Genomic DNA, 23,364 nt, shown 5'->3' with positions numbered 1-23,364 from the left:
CAGAATGTAAGATGTACCGTATGAATTGAATGTAGGACCTACAGTAAAGTCAGTAGGCGAGCAAGAATAAAGAAATGCTGATTTGAATCTGCATTATGATTTGAAGCCCTGCCCCAAACCATTTGTTGAAACCCCAAACTTTTACCCACTTGTATCATATAATTAGAGATGAGCGAGTATAGTCGAGCGAGCATTGCCTTTATCGAGTACCTGCCCGCTCGAGATGAAAGGTTCGGGTGCCGGCGCGGGGGAGCGGTGAGTAGCGGCTGTCAGCAGGAGGGAGCGGGGGGGGGAGAGGGAGAGAGAGATCTCCCCTCCGTTTCGCTCCGCTCTCCCCCGCAGCTCCCTGCCCGCCGCCGGCACCCAAGCCTTCAGTCTTGAGCGGGCAGGTACTCGCTAAAGGCAATGCTCGCTCGAGCAATTGCCTTTAGCGAGTATACTCGCTTATCTCTACATATAATGCCCAAATAAAGTTGTCTGCACACAAACAGATTTTTGCTGCGGAATCCACGGCGGACATCTGCACCACGGATCTGCAGCAAATATCGTCCATAGCATTCTATGGGAAATCGCTTTTTCCTGTACACAAGCAGAAATGAATTGCGATTTCTGCTTGCAGTGTATTTTTGTTCACCATTAAAAGGTAACATATCTACAAGATTACTTGGTTTCTCTTACGGAGAACAATCACAGGCAGCCTTAGGCACTCATACAGTGTCTAAATAACAGTACCATTAACCCCATAAATGGTCACTGCATTTTGAGACAATTTGTATTAATGTGATAGCCAATGTGATAGCTAGTAAAGGTGCAAATTGCTGGCCACTAGAGGTCTTTTTTTCTTCTAATTTGCTGACTATTGCCTGTTGTCAAGTCAAGTCCGTCTCTCGTCATGCTGCCCATAGACGTCCTTGGAGAGCAGAGGGGTGGGGAAGGAGGAGGAACAGAGACTCGCACAGACGTTGCTGCAGCTAACTAAAAATTAGATATACCAGACGGTAAAACTGCTGGAAAATGCAGGATAAAAGACATATACAGGATTGTGCAAACGTTTTAGGCAGGTGTGGAAAAAATGCTACAAAGTAAGAATCTTTTTCAATATATCTAAATAGGCTTAGGCCTGAGGCACAAAACCGGACTTTAACTCTGTGGGGTATCCAAGTCTACAACTAACTAGACCCAGACAACACACGGACCCAATGTACCAAATCACACAGCAGTTTTTTCTCAGAGATACACGGATCATGTGAAGCAAAACGCAGAATGTACTATTCTTATGTGATCTGAGACTCGCTTATTCAAGAACAAAGGGAAATAAATGGACGGCACTCAGATACTGTCCGTATTTCATGAATCCATTGCAAGAAATGCAGGGAAAAAAGAATTGGGCCTGTTTCAGTTTTTTTTTTTTTGCAAATGTGAAAAACAAATGACATACCGAAGAAAAAAGAAACGGACACATAGACTGCATACAGATGGGATTTAGAACTGCCCTCAAATGAAAGAACGTTCTCATCAACACAGATGTAGGTCATCAATAGTTGATCGGCTGGGGTCTTTCACTTGGGATCCCGACAGGTGATTGTGTGCACACTGGGATATACAGAAGCCACTTACTAGTGTAGTGGCCAATGCTTATGAATGCAGGCGCAGCTTCCATTGATTTTAATGAGAACTGTGCCTGCAATTACAAGCGTACATAGAGGTCGGAGCAGTGGCTTCCGCATTGACCCTTGTGTATTCCGGACTGATTACTTGATCAGCCAGGACACCAGCCGATCAACTATTTATGAGCTATCCTGAGGATATGTCATCAATAATATTTTGTGTGGAAACCCCTTTAACCCTTTGCAATCCAATTTTGGATTCAGGGTTTCCTAGGGGGCCTTCTCTTTCTGCCATTATACAATGGCACCATCTGCTGGGTAGAGCCAGTAGTGTGGTATGGGACATGCTGGAGAGGCCCCCGACAACAGAGCGGCCAGTAATATACAGTAAGAATACCCTGCCGGACATCTTCCGAGATTGGAGCTGTACAGCCTTCAATCAGAATGTCTTCAGACGTCAGACAGTGGATTGGAAAGGGTTAAAATAATAGCATTGTACATGTGCTCATACTTGCTAATTTATATATGCAACATGTAAATTTGTTGCCCAAGCACTGATTTCGGGGGCTGTGATTCATTGCGGTAAGAGATTGCACTACAGGTGGGAACTATCCATAGACGTCTCTGTAGTGCATGTATAATGCTCATAGAGAAGTGTTATTTCATCATTGAGGTTGCAATTAAAACAGGATGTGGTCAATAAACCGTAAAGATCTTCATGCTAATTTTCAGCAGACATAATGCATTGTTGTGTTCCTTTTAATTAGTACATAGCCATACAAGTCAGGGTTCATATAGGAACTAATTGTAAAAAGAAGGATTTATGTTTCTAAGGCAAAAGATAATGGCCACTGCTTATGTTAATGCTCATTAAGTAAAGCCTCTTGAAACTGGAATGAGTATAATCAGTACTGTGGATGCTGGAATAACCAGTAATGAAATAAAATCTCCTATCTAATATACAAGAGTCAATTTTCTCTTTGGCACTGTTACTGAATATGATAATTGCTGTAGAGTACAAGACAATCTCCGTTAATCACTATGACGTGGAACAAGTTGCAATGGTAAAAGTAAGGGGTGCTGAATTTCCCATTGTGTTTGGGTAAAACTACACTAGCCTACCAAAAGTAATTGGTAATTGTCTGAAATTTCCCTCCATTCATTCTCCATGCGTCTGGTGAGTTCTCTCAGAGAAGATGGACACTGTTCATATTTCCTGAGCAGTGTTCCAGCAGGTCCCAAAGATGTTCAGTAGGGTTCATGTCAGGACTCTGTGCAGGCCAGTCCAATCGGGGAATATCCATATCCTCAAACCAACGTAAAACAGTGGGCACCCTTGCTGGATTTGTGACAAGGCACATTGTTTTGTTGGAAGTATTGCTAACAGGTCTCGGAGTATTATTACATTGTCATCAGCACATTAGTGTCAAGATTGTGGGGTACACCTCCGTGTTTATGGTTCTTACCACTGCAACCAACAGATAGAGACCATGCCACATAAAACATCCCCAGACCATAATGGAACCTGCGCCATACTTAATTAACTGTTGGCACAACACAATCAGGCAATAGGAGTTCCCTAGACATCCTCCACACCCAGGTATATCCATCTGATTTGAAGATGGAGTAGCGTGAATCATCATCACTCCATAGAACGTTCTTACATTACTCAACTGTCCAATTGCAACACGCCTTGTACCATTGTAGACAGGCTGATGCATCTTCTTTGAGAGAACTTTTCAGAGATTTGCAGGATGAATTGAGGGAAATACCAGCTGAATTATATTAAATGCTAGTAGAAAGTATGCAATGGAGAATATCTGATGTAATTAGAACCAAAGAAGCTCCACTAAGAATTAATATATGCGAATAAATACTACTTTTATTCTTGCTCAGGTGTCCAATGTATTTTTTTAAGATAGTGTATATATCTTAAATTTATAGGGGCTTTACACTTTTTATTTAGATTTGATGGGACATGCCCAAGAGTCTCAATGCGTTCTCTATGAAGGTGTATACATCTCAAAGGGAACTAAATGCTGGGTGAAATTTAGTTACTGTTAATGAGTTGTATGCAATAGTGACTTGGCTTGCTTAGGCGCCCTTGCATACACCCACGGTTGTGTCCCTTCTGAGAAACATTCTATGTACATGTAAAAACTGCATAGGGCCAGTCTCACATTAGGTTGGAGGAGGATATGGTGACATAGTTGATTCATATTTTCCAAAATATTGACCAAAAAAGTGAAAGTGGCCATAGAAGTCAATTATTTCTATTTGACATAAGCTTACTATGCCTGTGTTGCTCCAAAGCAAATCTCTGAACAGCTGTTGTGATGTCTCAGTATCAGGTTATAATAATTTAAGGGCTTATTCACACAAACGTATATCGGACGCAATTTTCATGACCGGCCAGTATACGCTACCATCTGATGCATTGAATTCCAATGCATCAGATCACATGGGTGAATGTCCGCGGCGTAAAAGCGCTCAACCAGCCAATATAGTGCTGTGCGCTTTTACGGTGAGCAGGAAAGAAAGTCCTGGAACCACCTTTCCTGGCTGGAATACAGCTGCTACCAAATACTCTTATGGGAGCCAATGACAGCTGCCAGAGAAAGGAGGTGCAAGAGAGTTTAGCAGTGTGACTGCTAAACTCCCTACCTCTTCCCTCCTCCTCTCTGCTCCTTCCTGGCTGTTTGCAATGGAAGGGGCAGGACAGGAGCGGAATTATTTGCTAAACTCTGCCCTGTCTTGACCCCTTCCATTGCTGGACGCCAACAAAGAGCGGAGAGGGAGCTTAGCACACTAGCTCCCCCCCCCCCCCCCCCCCATCCTGCCTCCTTCCCTTGCAAAGAGCTAGCAAGGGTGAGGGAAGGGGGAGACAGCGTAGCAGAGCTAAACTGTCTCCTCCCGCCCGACGCCATTGCGGGGTCAGCGTATATTCGCTGGGTCCGTGCCTTCTGAATGGGTGCCCGTTCACTCATTTTTACATCGCCGATGGGCGAACATAAAAAAGCATGTGCCTGTGTGAAAGAGCCCTAATGAATAGCCACTAGAGATGAGCGAACGTACTCGTCCGAGCTTGATATTCGTGCGAATATTAGGGTGTTCAGGATGCTCGTTACTCGTAACGAGTACCACGCGGCGTTCCGGTTACTTTCAGTTTCCTCTCTGAGACCTTAGCGCGCTTTTCTGGCCAATTGAAAGACAGGGAAGGCATTACAACTTCCCCCTGTGACGTTCAAGCCCTATACCACCCTCCTGCTGTGAGTGGCTGGGGCGATCAGATGTCACCCGAGTATAAAAATCGGCCCCTCCTGCGGCTCAGCTCAGATGCCTTGTGAGTTAGCTGAGGGACAGTGGTATCGTGCTGGAGCTGCTGTAGGGAGAGCGTTAGGAGTCAGTGTAGGCTTCAAGAACCCCAACGGTCCTTCTCAGGGCCACATCTAATAGTGTGCAGTACTGTGTTAGCACTGTATTTTTTTTTTTTTTTTCAAAATTGGATATGCAGAGCATTGCGCCCTGCAATAGGGACAGAAGTGGTGGTTAGGCAGGGAGAGTGTTAGCAGTGAGTGTTAGGCTTCAAGAACCCCAACGGTCCTTTCTAGGGCCACATCTATCCGTGTGCAGTACTGTCCAGGCTGCTGTTAGCAGTGTTGCATTTTTTTTTTTTTTCTCAAAACCGGCTGTGCAGACCATTGCACCCGGCATTAATACTACAGGGATAGAATTGTGTAGGCAGGGCCAGAAGACATACATTATTCATTGAATAGACGCAGTGTGGCTTTTCCTTTGAAAAACAAGGGAAAAAATTCTATTTCGCCTGCCTCTGACAGTCCTCAGGGCTCTGGGTACGTGTGTGCTGCGTGCAGAACGTTAAAAAAAATCAGACGCAGCCAGCTACGTTTTACTGCAGGCTTGCGCCAATTTTTTTCCTGCATGGGAAATCCCTGATCTGCTGTAGCGAATAACTTTGCATCACTGCAGTTCTGTGACACATTTGCAGGGCCACAACACAGTTATTAAACTTAGTAGTATTCATTGAATACACGCAGTGTGGCTTGTCCTTTGAAAAACAAGGGAAAAAATTATATTTTGGCTGCAGGCTTGCGCCGCTTTCTTTCCTACCTGGGAAATCAAATCACTGGTAATACACCATGCTGAGGGGTAGGGGTAGGCCTATAGGACGTGGACGCGGGCGAGGACGCGGAGGCCCAAGTCAGGGTGTGGGCACAGGCCGAGCCAGTGCGGTGGCCAGGGGTAGAGGCAGGGCCAGACCGAATAATCCACCAACTGTTTCCCAAAGCGCCCCCTTGCGCCATGCCACCCTGCACAGGTCAAGGTGCTCTACGGTATGGCAGTTTTTCACAGAGACGCCTGACGACCGACGAACAGTGGTGTGCAACCTTTGTCGCGCCAAGATCAGCTGGGGAGGCACCACCAACAGCATGCGCAGGCATATGATGGCCAAGCACCCCACAAGGTGGGACGATGCCCGTTCACCGCCTCCGGTTTGCACCACTGCCTCTCCCCCTGTGCCCCAACCTGCCACTGAGATCCAACCCCCCTCTGAGGACACAGGCACTACCGTCTCCTGGCCTGCACCCACACCCTCACCTCCGCTGTCCTCGGCCCCATCCAGCAATGTCTCTCAGCGTAGCGTCCAGACGTCGCTAGCGCCACAGTTTGAGCGCAAGCGCAAGTACGACGCCACGCACCCGCACGCTCAAGCGTTAAACGTGCACATTGCCAAATTGATCAGCCTAGAGATGCTGCCGTATAAGCTTGTGGAAATGGAGGCTTTCAAAAGCATGATGGCGGCGGCGGCCCCGTGCTACTCAGTTCCCAGTCGCCACTACTTTTCCTGATGTGCCGTCCCAGGCCTGCACGACCACGTCTCCCGCAACATTGTACGCGCCCTCACCAACGCGGTTACTGCCAAGGTGCACTTAACAACAGACACGTGGACAAGCACAGGCGGGCAGGGCCACTATATCTCCCTGATGGCACATTGGGTGAATTTAGTGGAGGCTGGGACAGAGTCAGAGCCTGGGACCGCTCACGTCCTACCCACCCCCAGAATTGCGGGCCACAGCTCGGTGGTGGTATCTGCGGCGGTGTATGCTTCCTCCACTAAAGCACCTTCCTCCTCCTCCTCCTCCAACGCAACCTCTGTCTCGCAATCAAGATGTGTCAGCAGCACGACGCCAGCAGTCGGTGTCGCGCGGCGTGGCAGCACAGCGGTGGGCAAGCGTCAGCAGGCCGTGCTGAAACTACTCAGCTTAAGAGAGAAGAGGCACATGGCCCACGAACTGCTGCAGGGTCTGACAGAGCAGACCGACCGCTGGCTTGCGCCGCTGAGCCTCCAACCGGGCATGGTCGTGTGTGACAACGGCCGTAAGCTGGTGGCGGCTCTGCAGCTCGGCAGCCTCACGCACGTGCCATGCCTGGCCCATGTCTTTAATTTGGTGGTTCAGCGCTTTCTGAAAAGCTACCCCAACTTGTCATACCTGCTCGGAAAGGTGCGCCAGCTCTGCGCACATTTCCGCAAATCCCACACGCACGCTGCCACCCTGCGGACACTGCAACATCGGTTTAATCTGCCAGTGCACCGACTGCTGTGCGACGTGCCCACACAGTGGAACTCTACGCTCCACATGTTGGCCAGACTCTATGAGCAGCGTAGAGCTATAGTGGAATACCAACTCCAACTTGCGCGGCGCAGTGTGAGTCAGCCTCCTCAATTATTTACAGAAGAGTGGCCCTGGTTGGCAGCCATCTGCCAGGTCCTTGGAAAATTTGAGGAGTCTACCCAGGTGGTGAGCGGCGATGCTGCAATCATTAGCGTCACCATTCCTCTGCTATGCATCTTGAGAAGTTCCCTGCAAAGCATAAAGGCAGACGCTTTGCGCTCGGAAACAGAGCCGGGGAAGACAGTATGTCGCTGGATAGTCAGAGCACCCTTCTGTCTATATCTCAGCGCGTTCAGGAGGAGGAGGAGGAGCATGAGGAGAATGAGGAGGAGGGGGAAGAGACAGCTTGGCCCACTGCTGATGGTACCCATGCTGCTTGCCTGTCATCCTTTCAGCGTGTATGGCCTGAGGAGGAGAAAGAGGAGGAGGATCCTGAAAGTGATCTTCCTAGTGAAGACAGCCATGTGTTGCGTACAGGTACCCTGGCACACATGGCTGACTTCATGTTAGGATGCCTTTCTCGTGACCCTCGCGTTACACGCATTCTGGCCACTACGGATTACTGGGTGTACACACTGCTCGACCCACGGTATAAGGAGAGCCTTTGCACTCTCATTCCCGAAGAGGAAAGGGGTTCGAGAATGATGCCATACCACAGGGCGCTGGTGGACAAACTGATGGTAAACTTCCCATCCGACAGCGCTAGTGGCAGAAGGCGCAGTTCCGAGGGCCAGGTAGCAGGGGAGGCGCAGAGATCATGCAGCATGTACAGCGCAGGCAGGGGAACATTCTCCAAGGCCTTTGCCAGCTTTATGGCTCCCCAGCAAGACTGTGTCACCGCTCCCCAGTCACGGCTGAGTCGGCGGGAGCACTGTAAAAGGATGGTGAGGGAGTACGTAGCGGATCGCACGACCGTCCTCCGTGACGCCTCTGCCCCCTACAACTACTGGGTGTCGAAGCTGGACACGTGGCCTGAACTCGCGCTGTATGCCCTGGAGATGCTTGCTTGTCCTGCGGCTAGCGTCTTGTCAGAGAGTGTGTTTAGTGTGGCTGGGGGAATCATCACAGATAAGCGTACCCACCTGTCAACCGACAGTGCTGACAGGCTTACACTCATCAAGATGAACAAAGCCTGGATTTCCCCAGACTTCTCTTCTGCACCAGCGGACAGCAGCGATACCTAAGCAATACGTATTATGCACCCGCGGATGGAAGCATCGTTCTCTCTCACCATCCAAAATGGGGACATTTCTGCTTCATCAATCTGTGTATAATATTCCTCCTCCTCCTCCTCCTCCTCCTGCTCCTCCTCCTGAAACCTCACGTAATCACGCCGAACGGGCAATTTTTCTTAGGGCCACAAGGCTCACTCATATAATTTTTCTAAACAATTTTTATACGTTTCAATGCTCTTAAAAGCGTTGAAACTTTAACTTGAACCAATTTTTCGTTAAACTGGGCTGCCTCCAGGCCTAGTTACCACTTAAGCCACATTAACCAAAGCGATTAATAGGTTTCACCTGCCCTCTTGGTTGGCCATGGCCAATTTTTTGGATGTACATTAGTACTGTTGATACAGCAATTTTTGTGGCCCCTCGCCTACAGTGTAATCATAGCAATTTCTATGTTCTTCGCCTGCACTCATGGTACAGAAAGGTGTGTGGGGTTGGCCTACACTTTAGCTACATAAATGTAACTTGTGCCTTGTCTATACTGCAGCTACTGAAATGGAACGAAGACTGCGCTCCCACTATACTTCTGCTTCGGAATTGTTACTGGGGCCTGTCTTGAGTGCTACTATTACTGAAATGGAACGCATACTGTGCTCCCCCTATAATGCTGCTAGTGATATGTTAGTGGGGCCTGTCCTAATGCTACGGCTGAAATGTTACTAATTATGGGCTCTGCCTATACCGCTGCTAATGGTATGTCTCTGGGGTGTGGAAACAGAGGCTTCCCAAAGACATGATGGCGGCGAGGCCATTTCCCACCAACGCTGTTACTGTTAAGGTGCATATAACCACGGACACGTGGAGAGGACACGTAGTGCCTCAAAAACATCCCCCGCCACAGCCCACTTAATCCTGGCCACATTCCAAAAACGAACAAAATAAAACCGCGCTACTAGGTCCGCAGTCACCAACACATTACCACCAACGCGGTTACTGTTAAGGTACATATTACCAGTCTGACTGGGGCATGCAGTGTGGGCCGAAGCCCACCTGCATTAAGCACGACATTACTACCTCAGCTGTGTTGGGCAATGCAATGGGATATTTCTATGTACCGCCGGTGGCTTCCTGGCACCCACCCATGCTGTGGGTCCACAGGGAATTATAAATGCATCTGTTTCCACTTGTAAAGAACCCCAGTCTGACTGGGGCATGCAGTGTGGGCCGAAGCCCACCTGCATTAAGCAGGACATTACTACCTCAGCAATGCAATGGGATATTTTTATGTACCGCCGATGGGTTCCAGGGAGCCACCCATGCTGTCGGTCAACAGGGACTTCACAATAGGGAGTTGTACCTGCCTGTGTCTATGAATTAAAAACCACGGTCTGACTGGGGCATGCAGACACCTTGACAGAATGAATAGTGTGTGGCACATAGGTTCCCCATTGCTATGCCCACGTGTGCAGCTCCTGATGGCGGTGGCACAGGATTCTATTTCTCATTGCTTCTGTACAGCATTGTGGGCTATCGCCCCGCCCCTTTTAAAGAGGGTCGCTGCCTAGCCGTGCCAACCCTCTGCAGTGTGTGCCTGCGGTTCCTCCTCATGGCAGACACACTTCTAAATAGACATGAGGGTGGTGTGGCATGAGGGCAGCTGAAGGCTGCGCAGGGACACTTTGGTGTGCGCTGTGGGGGGAGGGGGGGGCGGTTGGGCAGCATGTAACCCAGGAGAAGTGGCAGTGGAGTGTCATGCAGGCAGTGATTGTGCTTTGTTGGAGGTAGTGTGGTGCTTAGCAAAGGTATGCCATGCTAATGAGGGCTTTTCAGAAGTAAAAGTTTTTGGGAGGGGGGGGGGCCCACTCTTGCCGCTATTGTGGCTTAATAGTGGGACCTGTGAACTTGAGATGCAGCCCAACATGTAGCCCCTCGCCTGCCCTATCCGTTGCTGTGTCGTTCCCATCACTTTCTTGAATTGCCCAGATTTTCACACAAGGAAACCTTAGCGAGCATCGGCGAAATACAAAAATGCTCGGGTCGCCCATTGACTTCAATGGGGTTCGTTACTCGAAACGAGCCCTCGAGCATCGCGAAAAGTTCGTCCCGAGTAACGAGCACCCGAGCATTTTGGTGCTCGCTCATCTCTAATAGCCACCTATCGATTTTGCATTCTCGTACTTTCATTCCAACATTCCAAGAGCTATAACTTCTCAGTCACTCCATTGACAGCTGTATGAGGGCTTGTTTTTTGCTGGTGAAGTTGTATCTTTTGTTGGTAAAATTTAATGCACCATATAAAAGTTGCTAAGGGGGGGGGGGGGGATGAAAAAAAAAGGTCTACTGTGTCATTTTTTCCACCATATTCTGTTCCCTATAACTTTTTTTATTTTTCCATTGATGGAGCTGGGTGAGCACTTCTTTTTGTAGGGTAAGCTGTAGTTTTTATTGATATCAATATAGGGTACAAACAATTTTTTTAATTCATTGTTTATGAGTGGCAGGGTGACAAAAAAACCTCCACAATTCTTCCATGTGTATTTTTTTTCTTACATCATTAACGATACGTAATATATAACACAATATTTTGATATTTTGGACTTTTAAGGACACAGCAATGCCGTGTTATCTTTTTAACTGCTTTGATTTTTTTATGGGAAAGCCAGGAAAACCAAGAGAGGGTTTTTTTTATTTGAACATTTAAAATTTTTATTTTAATTTTTTATGTTTAATAATTTCTATTAAACTTACTTCAACATTTTTCTTTAGTTGTAGTGTCTTTAGTTTAGCAGTTTTTTTGCTTGAACTTGTGATTGTTTGATCAATTGTACAATATACTGAAATATTTCAGTATTGCAGTATATTGCACTTTTACCAGCAATATACTGCCCGGCAATTTACCAGCAATATACTTCACTAGGCCTTTTCACTGTAATACACTAGCAAAATAATCACTACATTTGTTTCTCATGATCCATCTGACTACTATGGGTCCGAATGCTATCTGAGTTGAGTCCATTGCAGACCTGGACTGCACACAGACTGAAAATACACCTGTGTAAATCAGCTTTTAGGTCGACTTCACACATATCGGAAATGCTGTGGAAATACCATTGTATTTACAGTACAACCCATGTGAAGGAGATTTTTAAAATGTCCTTCAGATGTGGATAACTTTCAGAACGAATCCACAGCATTTTTACAAATTCTGTAGATTCGAAATCAAATCTTATAGACAAATGACTATCTATTAGGCCATTAAAGATAACATTTATTTTTATTTTAAAACCAGGAACACTAGTAAACCCTATATATAGTTTATAGAGCACCCTCCCTGAAAAGGGTGATCCTGTCTGGAGTCTAACCTTAACTTCCCCTATTACACCCTATATAGGAGAGAGCAAGGTTAAATATAGGATTTGGCTAGCAACCATTGAGCATAGTACGCATAGAGTGGTAGCATGTCTAATATTGCAGGCAAAGCAATAATATGAATAACACTATTATATATATGTTATCCCAAATGGTTTTAAACATCCTATGCATTTCGCCTGTCAATTTTAACGGCTCATCAGGGAACTCAATAACCATTTGTCATGGCAATAAAACATTTATAGATTTTAGATCGTAGTTATATATGTTAGCTATCCCAAATCCAAAGGAAACAGAAAACGATATACCAGAATTCTGCCAGCAATATCACATCAAAATTCGCATGTGCAGAATTCGTGGTAGATTTCCAGGACAGCATTGCTGAGGATTTTAACCCTTGTATTTCCAGGTTTGACATCCGCAGCTTTTTTTGAACAATGCTGTGGATTTGTTGAGGATATTTTCCCCACCATGTGAAGGAGATTTCTAAAAGATCCTCCACGTGGCTGGTACTATAAATGGATGCAGAATTTCCACTGTAATTCCGGCATTGGAAATTTTGCGACTTTTCTGTCCTGTGTGAAGGCGGCCTTAGGGCGTTCATGAAAAAATATTTCTAAAATGGCCTAAGATATATCTTTAAGTAAATTTTTTAAACTGAAAAGCAACATTATTTAAAGAACCGCCCAATACATAACATTTCAACGTGAGCCGCTAATGTGAGCCGTTCTTGGGGAATGAAATCAGCTTGCTGTATAGTTCATCAACCAAACTATCTATCATGGATCCTAATTACTTCAATCCACCCTAATTACAGCATCTCTATTCCTCTAATGGCAAATGTTATAAATTACCACAAATATAAGCGGAGTCACATTCTAAACCCTGCAGCCATAATTTCCCTGGAGACCATGAGATAATGATGCCACTTTAAGAGCGCCTAATTTTACAAGATTTTCTAGTTTTGGTGACATACACAGTTTATTATTATTATTATTTTCCAGTTTGTCTAGCTTGATATATTTTAAGTGAACTGTAGGTTTAGGAACGAGAAACTAGACTGTCGGATTCATTTGACGAAGCTGTGGATATAGAAGAGCAGAGTTTGCTTTTTATCACGGTGGATCAAGGTATCAAATAAGATCGTATCAAATTTTCATTCTTTACTCATTGCTTTATCTCACTGGGCGAAATAACCTGGTAAAACAGAATGAAAGTCTGCATGGCCAAAAGTACATGGACTCCAAATATTATCCATATGCTATATAATATCCTTGTTTAATCCCTTATGAGCCTCTATATACACTACATAAATATATTCTAACCGTTGATGCACCAAGCAGCTATGACATGTATTTACATTGAATGGCCTCTTTATTAGAGCTCCCAATCTTGTAGCATGGTGAACCATCTTTGGCCTTCAGAACCGCAGCAATTCGTTGTAGCAAAGATTCTGCTAGGTAGAGTTGAGCGAACGTACTCTGCCGAGCTTGATGCTCATTCGAGTATTAGCATACACGATGGTGCTCATTACTGGAACGAGCATCACGCCATGTTCGACCCCGCCCCAGTTTTTGGCTCCTCCTCGCTATGACCTGCCTGTTTTGGCCCCTCCCCAACGCAGCGCGCACGTCAACGGCAAATTTTTTGGCTGGGGGAGAGAGAGAGAGATAGAGAGAGAGAGAGGCCCAAACCCCCCAAAAAAGCTCGGGACCTGGTGGCCCACATACAAAAATGCTTGAGTCTCCCATTGTAGTCAATTGGGTTCGTTACTCGAGTAGAGCTCTCGAATTTTACGAAAAGCTCGACTCGAATATCACGGACCCGAGCATTTGGGTGCTCGCTCATCTCTACTGCTAGGTGATGTAATCATTCTGCAGGAATGCTGGACCCAGGGTGAGCTAAGAAAACATCCCCCACATCATTACTTCACCTCCATCAGCCTGAACAATTGATATCTGACAGGAAGGGTTTATCGATTCCATGGTGCTTGTAGACAAAATTCTCACCGCACCCTACCCCATCAGCATGGTGCAACAGAAATCTGAAACCATAATTTTGACGCGAAAACCATTGTAAAATAAGCCATCTAATAGTATATGTTATAAAGTTAGACTAGACAGTCTAACGATGTCCCAAATTTATTATCTAGCACAGCCACTGTGTGGTTTGCCCTGTACTATTAGAAAGTATTAGTAACTTTTCACCCCGGTTTATCCTGAACTTCATATTTCTCCATTGACTTTCATATAACATTTGGATGCAGTTTTTTTGCAACAAAAAAAAAAACAACTAAAAATAGCAAATAGATCCAGGAAAAACACCACAAGACAAAGCATTTTTTAGTAAATACAGTAGGGAATATTTACTTACAACTGCATTTGTAAGTGTGCCTGGTTAGGAGCCACAACGGTATAAGACTAACTTCCCATGGGCACAAGTCTCTTAAGGGCATCTTTACACAGCGCATATCTGCCGTGGGCTTCTTGTAGCGGAAAACCTGCAGCAAGTACATGTTAAATCACCAGTGGCCTAAAGGGTGACTTCAGATGGCCGTAGGCGCAACTACGCACCACCTGAACAAGAGAAATTTCTTACTCTTCTCCGGCTGTTTAAACTTCACGCCAGAGCGCAGGAGTTTGAAAAAAAAACATGTGGAGATTGGTTCTGCCTTATCTTTCCCGCACGCAGTATTCACTATATGTGGGAAAGATAGGGCATGTCCTATCTTTTCTCTGACGTACAATTAACAGCTTAGGGCGCCTACTCACTTGCGTTGCCGATTTTCGCGCGTGAAAAAACGCGGCGTTTTCGCGCATTTTTCGCGGTGTTTTTTGCAGCCCTCCATTGACAATCATGGGTGCATTGAGAGAAAAATAAGGAGACATATGCAACTGACAGTTCCTATGTGAAAAAACCCCACGAAACGGAAAAAAAACCCAGATGGACAAGAACACATTCTATACTAATTGCTCTTGAGAAAAAACACAAAACATCACAGGAAAAAAAATCGCAAGTGGGTAGGCACCCTTAGAATAGAGCTATTGAAAACAAGACCACTGAAATTGTATTAAAATCAGGGGTTTTGTTTTGTCTCGTTAGACGGCCATGATGATCACAGCCGCATATGGGTAGAAGACCACACTCATCTGAATCTGCCCAAATGGTGCCGTTTGGATGCATTTTTAATTATGCAAATTTTGCATATTTTAACCCTGGTATTTTAAAGGTTGGATTCTGCAGCATAAATCCAGAGCATAAATAGACATGCTTCAGATATAGAATCGGCAATATTTTTCTAAAATGTTGCAGTTTCATTGCAGAAATTTTCTGCAGCATGTAAAGATTATTTTAGAAATCTCTCAATGCATTGTGGTGTAAATACATTTCCGCCATGTATGAAGATGGCCTAATACATCTGTTGCATATGGTGGTACCTCCATGCGCCCATCGATAACCTACGTCAGCATGGAGCTAGAGGAGGTTTTTGCAAAAAATATAATGGGCCGAGCGCGTCCAAACCCCCTAAGACCCGGACACCACCAACTTCCTGAAAAAGGGTTCCTTACAACCCGGGGAACAGGTTATAAGGTTGGCACTATTGATGTGTTCATGTTCTTATTATTGTCCTGTACATGTGAATATGTAGTATTTAATATGTTTGTTTTATAAATATCATTATTGTAAACGTGTGTAGTACCGCAGAGTTGGGTACTCCAGCACTTTCTGTGTTGACTATATTCTTACAATCAAGTCCTAATGTGATGTATAATAGGTGTAACAAGTTATGATTAGAGATGAGCGAGCATGCTCGGTTAAGGAAATTACTCGAGCGAGCATCGGCAAATTATGAGTAACTGCCTGCTTGTCTGAAAAGATTCGGGGGGCTCCCCCCCCCCCGTAACCCCCAGCTCACCCCTGCCGCCCCCCGTATCTTTTCAGATGAGCAGGCAGTTACTCGAAAATGCCAATGCTCGCTCGAGTAATTTCCTTAACAGAGCATGCTCGCTCATCTCTAGTTATGATGTTATTGTTTCTCCACTGTAATATGTGTTCTGGCAATATTCTTCAGTCTCTGGTGTGTATAGGTCACCTAGAAACAGTCAGGGGAGTAGATAGCAAAGAGTAGATAGCCTGGGATTGGCAGCCTAGATCCCCAATACAGGTTGAGCTAGTGTAACAGTATAAAAGAGAGGAGTGGATGGTGTTAAGTCAGTCTTGTAAATCCAGAGCTAGGCTCAAGCTTGAGAGAGGCCCCTCCCCAGCAAGGAACAAGAAGAAAGCCAGTGCAGTGGGAAGTGGAACATCAAAAGTGTGAGTAACCAAGAAAAAGTTGTTCTGAAGATGTTAGCAGTGGAGAGAGAGAGAGAGAGAGAGAGAGAGAGGGGGGGGGGGGCAGTCAGCTCTTTGTAATCCCAACCAGATAAGCTAATCTGGAGCATTAAATCAGAATGTCAAGAAAAGGAGAAATTTAACCCTCACCTCTCAAATCTTAAAGAAGTGTTTTTATAATATCAAGTTGTCCTCATGTACCTTAAATAAATGTAACTCAAATTGTGTAACTGCTGTCAAGTAGAGAACTCTCTCTCTCCCTGCCAATAAAGTGTTTTACCAGCTAAATCCTGCTTCCTGGAGTCCCTTTCCACCATCTACTACATCTGCACTGAGGTAGCACACTATACACTCCAGGCAATGACTACTACCCCCATTTTTTTTTTAGTTCTCCACTTTTTATATTTATTATTTTTGTTTATAACGTGTTTCTACTGTCTCTACCCATATATGGACTGGCGTCATGACAAAACAACATCATCCCCTACCCGACTCCATCGGTAGCATCCCGCTGGGTTATCACCATCTTACCCTGCCCAACTCCTCAGTCAGCCTGTAGTGAGAACTTGCTACTGTGTAGCACCACATCCAAACCACATTAAGCACCTTTCCAGGAGGAACTGTTGACTACCATCTTAGTTTCCCTCACTGCTTAACCCTTCCTAGGTCTGACTCGCTGCACATGATTGTGAGAGCATTGGATATTCCTTGCATATACATGTCTTTTTGAACATGACATGCTGAATGCCTTCCTTTTTTTGATGCATTATTTTTTTTGGGGGGGGGGGAACTCGTCTCTTCTGCATTGTGATATTTTAATATTATTGTATTAAATAAAATTTTAAAGTTCTTTTTATTGAGGCTTTTGCACGCTGACCTCTTTTTTTTTGTCTTTTCTGAAAAAGTGCAGCTAAAACGTTATAGTTTTGGTGTGTACCAAAAAATGTATGTACTGTAACTCCACCTGTAGAAGTACATCTTATGCGTTGTAATGGCAGTCTAGCTGCCTTGCACTTTTGTAGCGTCGCTGTCTTTTATCATCATAACCATTTGTCATAGTTTCAACCACCAGTTCAGTGTTACTTTTTTGAGAAATACTTTAATTAAAACATTCCCACACGCAGAGAGACCGAGCACAGAAACAGTCTCTGTAGCTATTAATGATCGGAACATTTTCCTGGCAAAGCTCTCCGTTGTTTTGGGAATACTTGTCCCTCGCTGCCTTCTATATTGTCACATTTATCATCCGTCATATTAGGCTGGAGAGTAATAGATAGGGAAAATTCATTCTACAGAATAAACAACCAAAATCGGAGTCCTAAAGTCTTGTGCCTATTTGTTTTTAGTCTGAAAGCTGGAGTGCTGATAAATTACCTTTGATAGCTGTACTAAAGATATTCAAAGGGGAGATTTCAGCACTAAAAACTGCTGTCATTTAAGAATATGCCAAAGGGAAAAGGCAGATTTGGAGCTCTGCAACATAAAAACAGAGTGCCGACATTTCCAAGGTATTATGCAATGAATCCTCCATAGAATTGTAAATTTATTTACAGTAAATAAGTAGAAATGATCAATTTAGACAACCACAGATGTATCAATTAAGGCCTTCACCACCACAGATTCCCATGGATGCATATATTACCACTTTGTTGTTGTTGTTAGCCGTTTAGTCGTTCACGACTGTCGGCAACCCTAAAGGCGAGCTCCTCTGTATTTTTCGGTTTTGCATTGCTTTTTTCAGTTGTGTGATATCCATGCCAGTATCCGCTCTGACAGTATCAGCCATTGTGTTCTTTGGTGGCCGGGTCTTCTTTTGCACTGATCTGTCCAAGCATTATAGATTTTTCCAGTGACTCTGCTCGCATTACATGGCCAAAATACGTGAGCCTGGTCATCTTACCCTCCAGTGATATATCTGATCTTATACGATTCAGGACTTCTCTATTTGTTACTCTCGACATCCACGTTATATGCAGCAGCTCTCGCCAGCACCACATGGCAGTGACATGGCAAATATCAAAGCTGTAGTCCAGGTCTGCCCAGAGGTGTCCCAGCATATCCTCTATATCGATTCTACAGCAGTGGAGATGTGTTCTTTTAGACCGTCACCAACGGCGTCCATATCGAACATCTATAAGGTACATAAAATAGAGATCATCTGCACACCAGTATTAATTGTCACCAATATGATGCAGAAACCTCAGGTTGCAATGTCACAACCTCCAAAAGTAACCAAGATTCAAAAGACAGGATTGCAGACATTTCTTGAATTTGCAAAGGTTTGTGAATGTTTTTATTACAGATGTATCAGATATTCACAGTATAGCCAGACAGTATAACCCTGTATTAAGCTGCATCATGAAAAGAACATAAATAATGTGGTGGCAAGAAACTAAAGAACTAAAATAAAACAAGGACAGCAAATATAATACTAAATAGCGAAAACATCGGAGACCGGCACAGAGTAATAAGTATAATTCCAAAGGGGCTGGTGGTTGAGCCTACAGATCAATACTAGAAATAAAAGAATACAGCACAAAGTAACCAAAGAATTGTAGGTGCAGAGAGGAACTAGTGGGAAGTCAGACAGTATCCTTAGGCACCTGAGGCTGTGTTCACATCTGTGTTGTAGACTCCATTCAGGGCCTCCAGAATAGTTCTGTCCGGAACTCCTGAAGAAGATAGCACAGCATACTGCATTATATTATCATGGAAAATGCATAACGGAAGCAGGACGGACCCTATTGCAGTCAATGAAATCCATCCGGCACCGTTTGTTTCCATCATAGGACAAATCAGTTTACTGCAGGATGTCCATATTCCTGGTCCTATAATTGGCACAGAAGAATGGAAACCTCAATGTAGATGTAGAGAGAGCCTTACTCAATCTATGGAAAATTGGGATACAAAGAAGCAGTGAAAGATAACATAAAATGTCATCAGGTTAGGGGCAAATACAGAATTTTTAAAAAGGATTTTCTCCCATGCAGTTGCAAGAAAGAGTAAGAGAACCCTTTGGAATTACGTGGCTTTCTGCATTAATTACCAATAAAATGTGGTCTGAAGTCACAATTATGGACAAACATAATCTAAATAAACTAATAACACGCAAATAGTTGCACCGTCCATGACTTTTACTGAGGACAATTGTAATATAATCTGTGCAATATCTAATGGAAAACGTTTGTTTTTAGTGTATTGTGCCTCATCCATACATAAAAACATTTAGGTTGTTATTGACCTTAACCCCTTAATGACATGGCCTATTTTGGCGTTGAGGACCAAATGATTTTTGGTATTTTTTCATCTCCATTTTTCAAAAGCCATAATTTTTTTATTTTCCTGTCGACGCTTGCTTTTTGCATGGCGCACTGTAGTTTTTATTGGTACCATTTTTGTTACATAGACTACATTGTAAAACTTTTATTTTTTTTATGATCGTAGGGAGAGAAAACGCATCGATTCTGTCATAGATTTTTTTTTTTTATTTTTTTTTTAAAGCTTTAATTTTTCAGCATAAATGACACACTACATTTTTCTCTGCGGGTTGGTACGGTTACTACAATACCAATATTCTTATATTTTTTTAGGTTTTTCCACAATAAAACCCTTTTTTTGGCAATTATTCTTTTTTTCTAAACTCACTGCTTTCAAAGTACTATAACTTTTTTATTTTTCCACGGACAGAGCTCTCTGAGGGCTTATTTTTTGCGAGATGAGCTGTAGTGTTTATTGGTACCATTTTGGGGTACACACTTTTTTTTATCACGTTTATTGCGTTTTTTGGGAGACAAAATGCTAAATATTAGCATTTTGCCTCCGTTTTTTAGCATTTTTTTAACGCCTTTTGCCGTGCAGGATAAGAACCCTGTTTAATTTATTGTACGCATCGTTACAGATGCGTCAATACCAAATATGTGAGATTTTTTATGCTAATATAATAATAATCTTTATTTGTATAGTGACAACTTATTCCGCAGCGCTTCTAATATAAGAAAAAGCATTTACAAAAGGGTTTTTTAACTTTTTTTTTTAATTTTTATTTTTTGTACTTTATTTTGCTCTTATTTTTACACCATCTGTGTCCCTCTGAGGGACTTACACAGCAGGACTGCAGATCGCTACGATAAGGCATGCAGGACTTCCCTCCTGCCATGCCTTATCGCTTACTATAGCGATCACAGGCTATGGTAATACAGGACGCCGGTATCTGGCATCCTGTTGCCATAGCAACCAGCCGGGCTCTCACGATGTTATTGCGAGAGCTGGCTGGAGTCACAGAGGCAGCGCGCTCCCTCTGTGAACCCTTTCCCTGCCGCGATCTACTTAGATCGCGGCAGTGAAGGGGTTAACAGCACGGGGGGGCACATCTCCGATGCCCCCCGCTGTCACAGCGGAACGCCAGCTACTAGTGACAGCCGGCTCCCGCTGCGGGATAGCGCGAGATCTGCTATGATCTTGCACTATCCCTATGTCGTAAGGGTACATCATTTTGCGGGAAGTACCCCGCTCCCATTACGTACCCTTATGTCATCGGGAGGGGAGGGGTTAAAGCCTGTAAGTGAAATCTATATATTTCTAGAGTATACTAAAAAGGGAGAACACAAAAAACAACCTATACAAGCTTAAACAAGCGGAAAAATACCAACATTATAAAACAATAACGTTGCCAACTTTATGGAACATTTTCCAGTAGAAAGTAAAAGTTCTTAATATAGACAGTACCTGTAGGCAGCGCGTGTCCCAGTTACAATGTAACTCTCCTGCCTGAGGTACACTATAGGAAATGGGAAACTTTACCAAAGTGTGCTGATTGCAGCACAGATGACAAACTCTTTAATGTACTTCATCGGTAACTGCAAGAAAGTTTCTATCCATGGATGATATTACATAAGCCACAGAAGTATCGGCATAAGTTTATAGATATGTTCATGTAGTAGAAATCTGATTTAAAGAGGTTTTGTCATTCAACAAAAAATCAATAGTTACCTATTCATCACCAGACCGTCTTCTTACCGCATCTTCTCCTGGCTGATCTTCTCTAGTCCCCCAGGTCACCTCACTGCAAGCCGGACGGATCCTCTTCCTCTTGTTATGATCCATTCATTATCTGCATTCTTCTTCCTGCAGGTCAGTGTAGGTTATGTCACTAGTGACAAAACGTTCACTGCCTAGCAAGCAATGCTGATCTATTGCCGAGACTGCGCATGCGCACTGTCTTGCCGCATGACATTGCAGAAAGACAATGTGCATTCGCAGTCTTGGCAATAGCTCAGCACTCCCTGCTAGGCTATGAACGCTACATCACTATTGACGTAGCATACATTGCCCGGCAGGAAGGGGACTGCAGAGAATGGATGCTTCATCACCGTAAGAAGAAGAATAGTCCGGCTTGCGGTGAGGTGACCCGGGGGACTGCAGGAGCCAGGAGAAGATCGGTGAAGATGTGGTAAGAAGACTGACAAGGGAGGAATAGGTGAGTATAGAATTTTTGTTTTTTAATAACAGAACCCCTTTAAAGTTAAGTTAAAAACATAATTAAAAACTGAAGCACTGTTCATCTACGAAATAAGATTAAAGGATTGAAGGGTACCTTATAAATGGACAGGCCCTTTAATTTTATTGTATGCCATAAAATGCCATAATGAAGTAAAACAGTCAACAGGTTGGATCCTATAAAGAACTGTTAGGTTAAGTTTCCTACTCCAGATTAATGTACCGTGCCTTGTGCCACCAAAACAGATCTGACTGGAGCTCTCAGTGCATCGAGTGTACACTACTATATGTTACATCAGGTAATGGTCAGTACATCAGGTCCAGTGGCCAATGAGTGTGCTGTGAAGAGAAGAAGCCTTCTGGAGCACAGAACAATTTCCATCCACTGTGCCAGGGAACCGTAGCAGCATATGAGCAGGGAGGGCGGTAAGGCACACAGGGTGTTGGGACAGAGTGGGACCACTGCATTAGAGAAAGTAAAGTACATCTAAAACAGTCTTCATACACTGTTATACACAACAGAACACTTGTGTCTGCAGTATTCTGTAGAGAACACTGCAAACACATCTGGAAGGAGTGCGTTCTAGTGTTATGCCTGTTATACAGCTAGATGAAGACACATATCTCAGCCCCGTTCTTACCCAGCTGCATAGCAGAAGACCTTTTTTTAAAGAAACAGGCTGATTAAATATATTGCAAAAATGCTTAGAATCACCTATTCTGTACATGTAAAAAAAAAAGTGTGAGTACTCTTTAAGCCCTGTAAATTGTGAGGTGCGGTCTCCAAGGATCGTCTTGTTCTTCCGGTACATCCTACAGATGTGCAATTGGATTGAGGTCTGGGGAAGTTGGAGTCCAAAGTCATCATCTTGAACTCTTTGTCATGTTATTAAAACTGTTTCTAATCAATATTTGAATGGCAGAAGGGTACGTCATCTTAATGAAGATGGACACTGTCAATAGGTAATACTGCTGCCATGGGGAAGTACAATATTTAGGTAGGTGGTATGTGTAAAAGTAACATCCATATAAATGCCAGGACCCAAGGTTTCCCAGTAGAACATTGCATCACACAGCTTCCACTGCATTGTTTACTTCCCATAGTGCAGCCTAATGCCATCTCTTCATTACGTAACCAATACCTACGCACCCATTGCTCCATGGTCCAGTTCTGATGCTAACATGCCCATTCTGGATGCTTTGTCAGTGGCAGACATGGCAAGCAGGGATGTCTTCTGTCTTCTGACCCTTTTTTTTGTCATAGCTAGAGATGAGCGAACCTACTCGGCCACGCCCCTTTTTCGCCCGAGCGCCGCAATTTTCGAGTACTTGCGTACTCGGGCGAAAAGATTCGGGGGGTGCCATGGGTGAGTGGGGGTTGCAGCGGGGAGTGGGGGGGAGAGGGAGAGAGAGAGGGCTCCCCACTGTTCCCCGCTGCTACCCCCGCCCCCCGGCGCCCCCCGAATCTTTTCACCCGAGTACGGAAGTACTCGAAAATCGCGGTGCTTGATCGAGTAATTACTCGAAACGAGTATACTCGCTCATCTCTAGTCATAGCCAGCATTAACTTTTTCAGGAATTTGTGCTACAGTAGCTTAGTGCAGATGGGCTAGGCTTTGCTCCTTATATGCCTCAATGAGCGTTGGGTGTCCATAACCCTGTTGCTAGTACATCGGTTGTCCTTCATTGGCC

The 23,364-nt window shown here is 44.4% G+C and overlaps 1 protein-coding gene across 1 annotated transcript in view; it reads left to right on the top strand.

The window, feature by feature from the left end:
• The window catches only part of NWD2 (NACHT and WD repeat domain containing 2), a 203,065-nt gene that overhangs the window by 67,400 nt on the left and 112,301 nt on the right, over positions 1-23,364 (top strand). The gene's annotated exons all lie outside the window — the stretch shown is intronic.

This window comes from Eleutherodactylus coqui, chromosome 7 (genome assembly GCF_035609145.1).
Source record: "Eleutherodactylus coqui strain aEleCoq1 chromosome 7, aEleCoq1.hap1, whole genome shotgun sequence".
NCBI lineage: Eukaryota > Metazoa > Chordata > Amphibia > Anura > Eleutherodactylidae > Eleutherodactylus > Eleutherodactylus coqui.
This window is presented reverse-complemented; position numbering and strand designations above follow the sequence as displayed.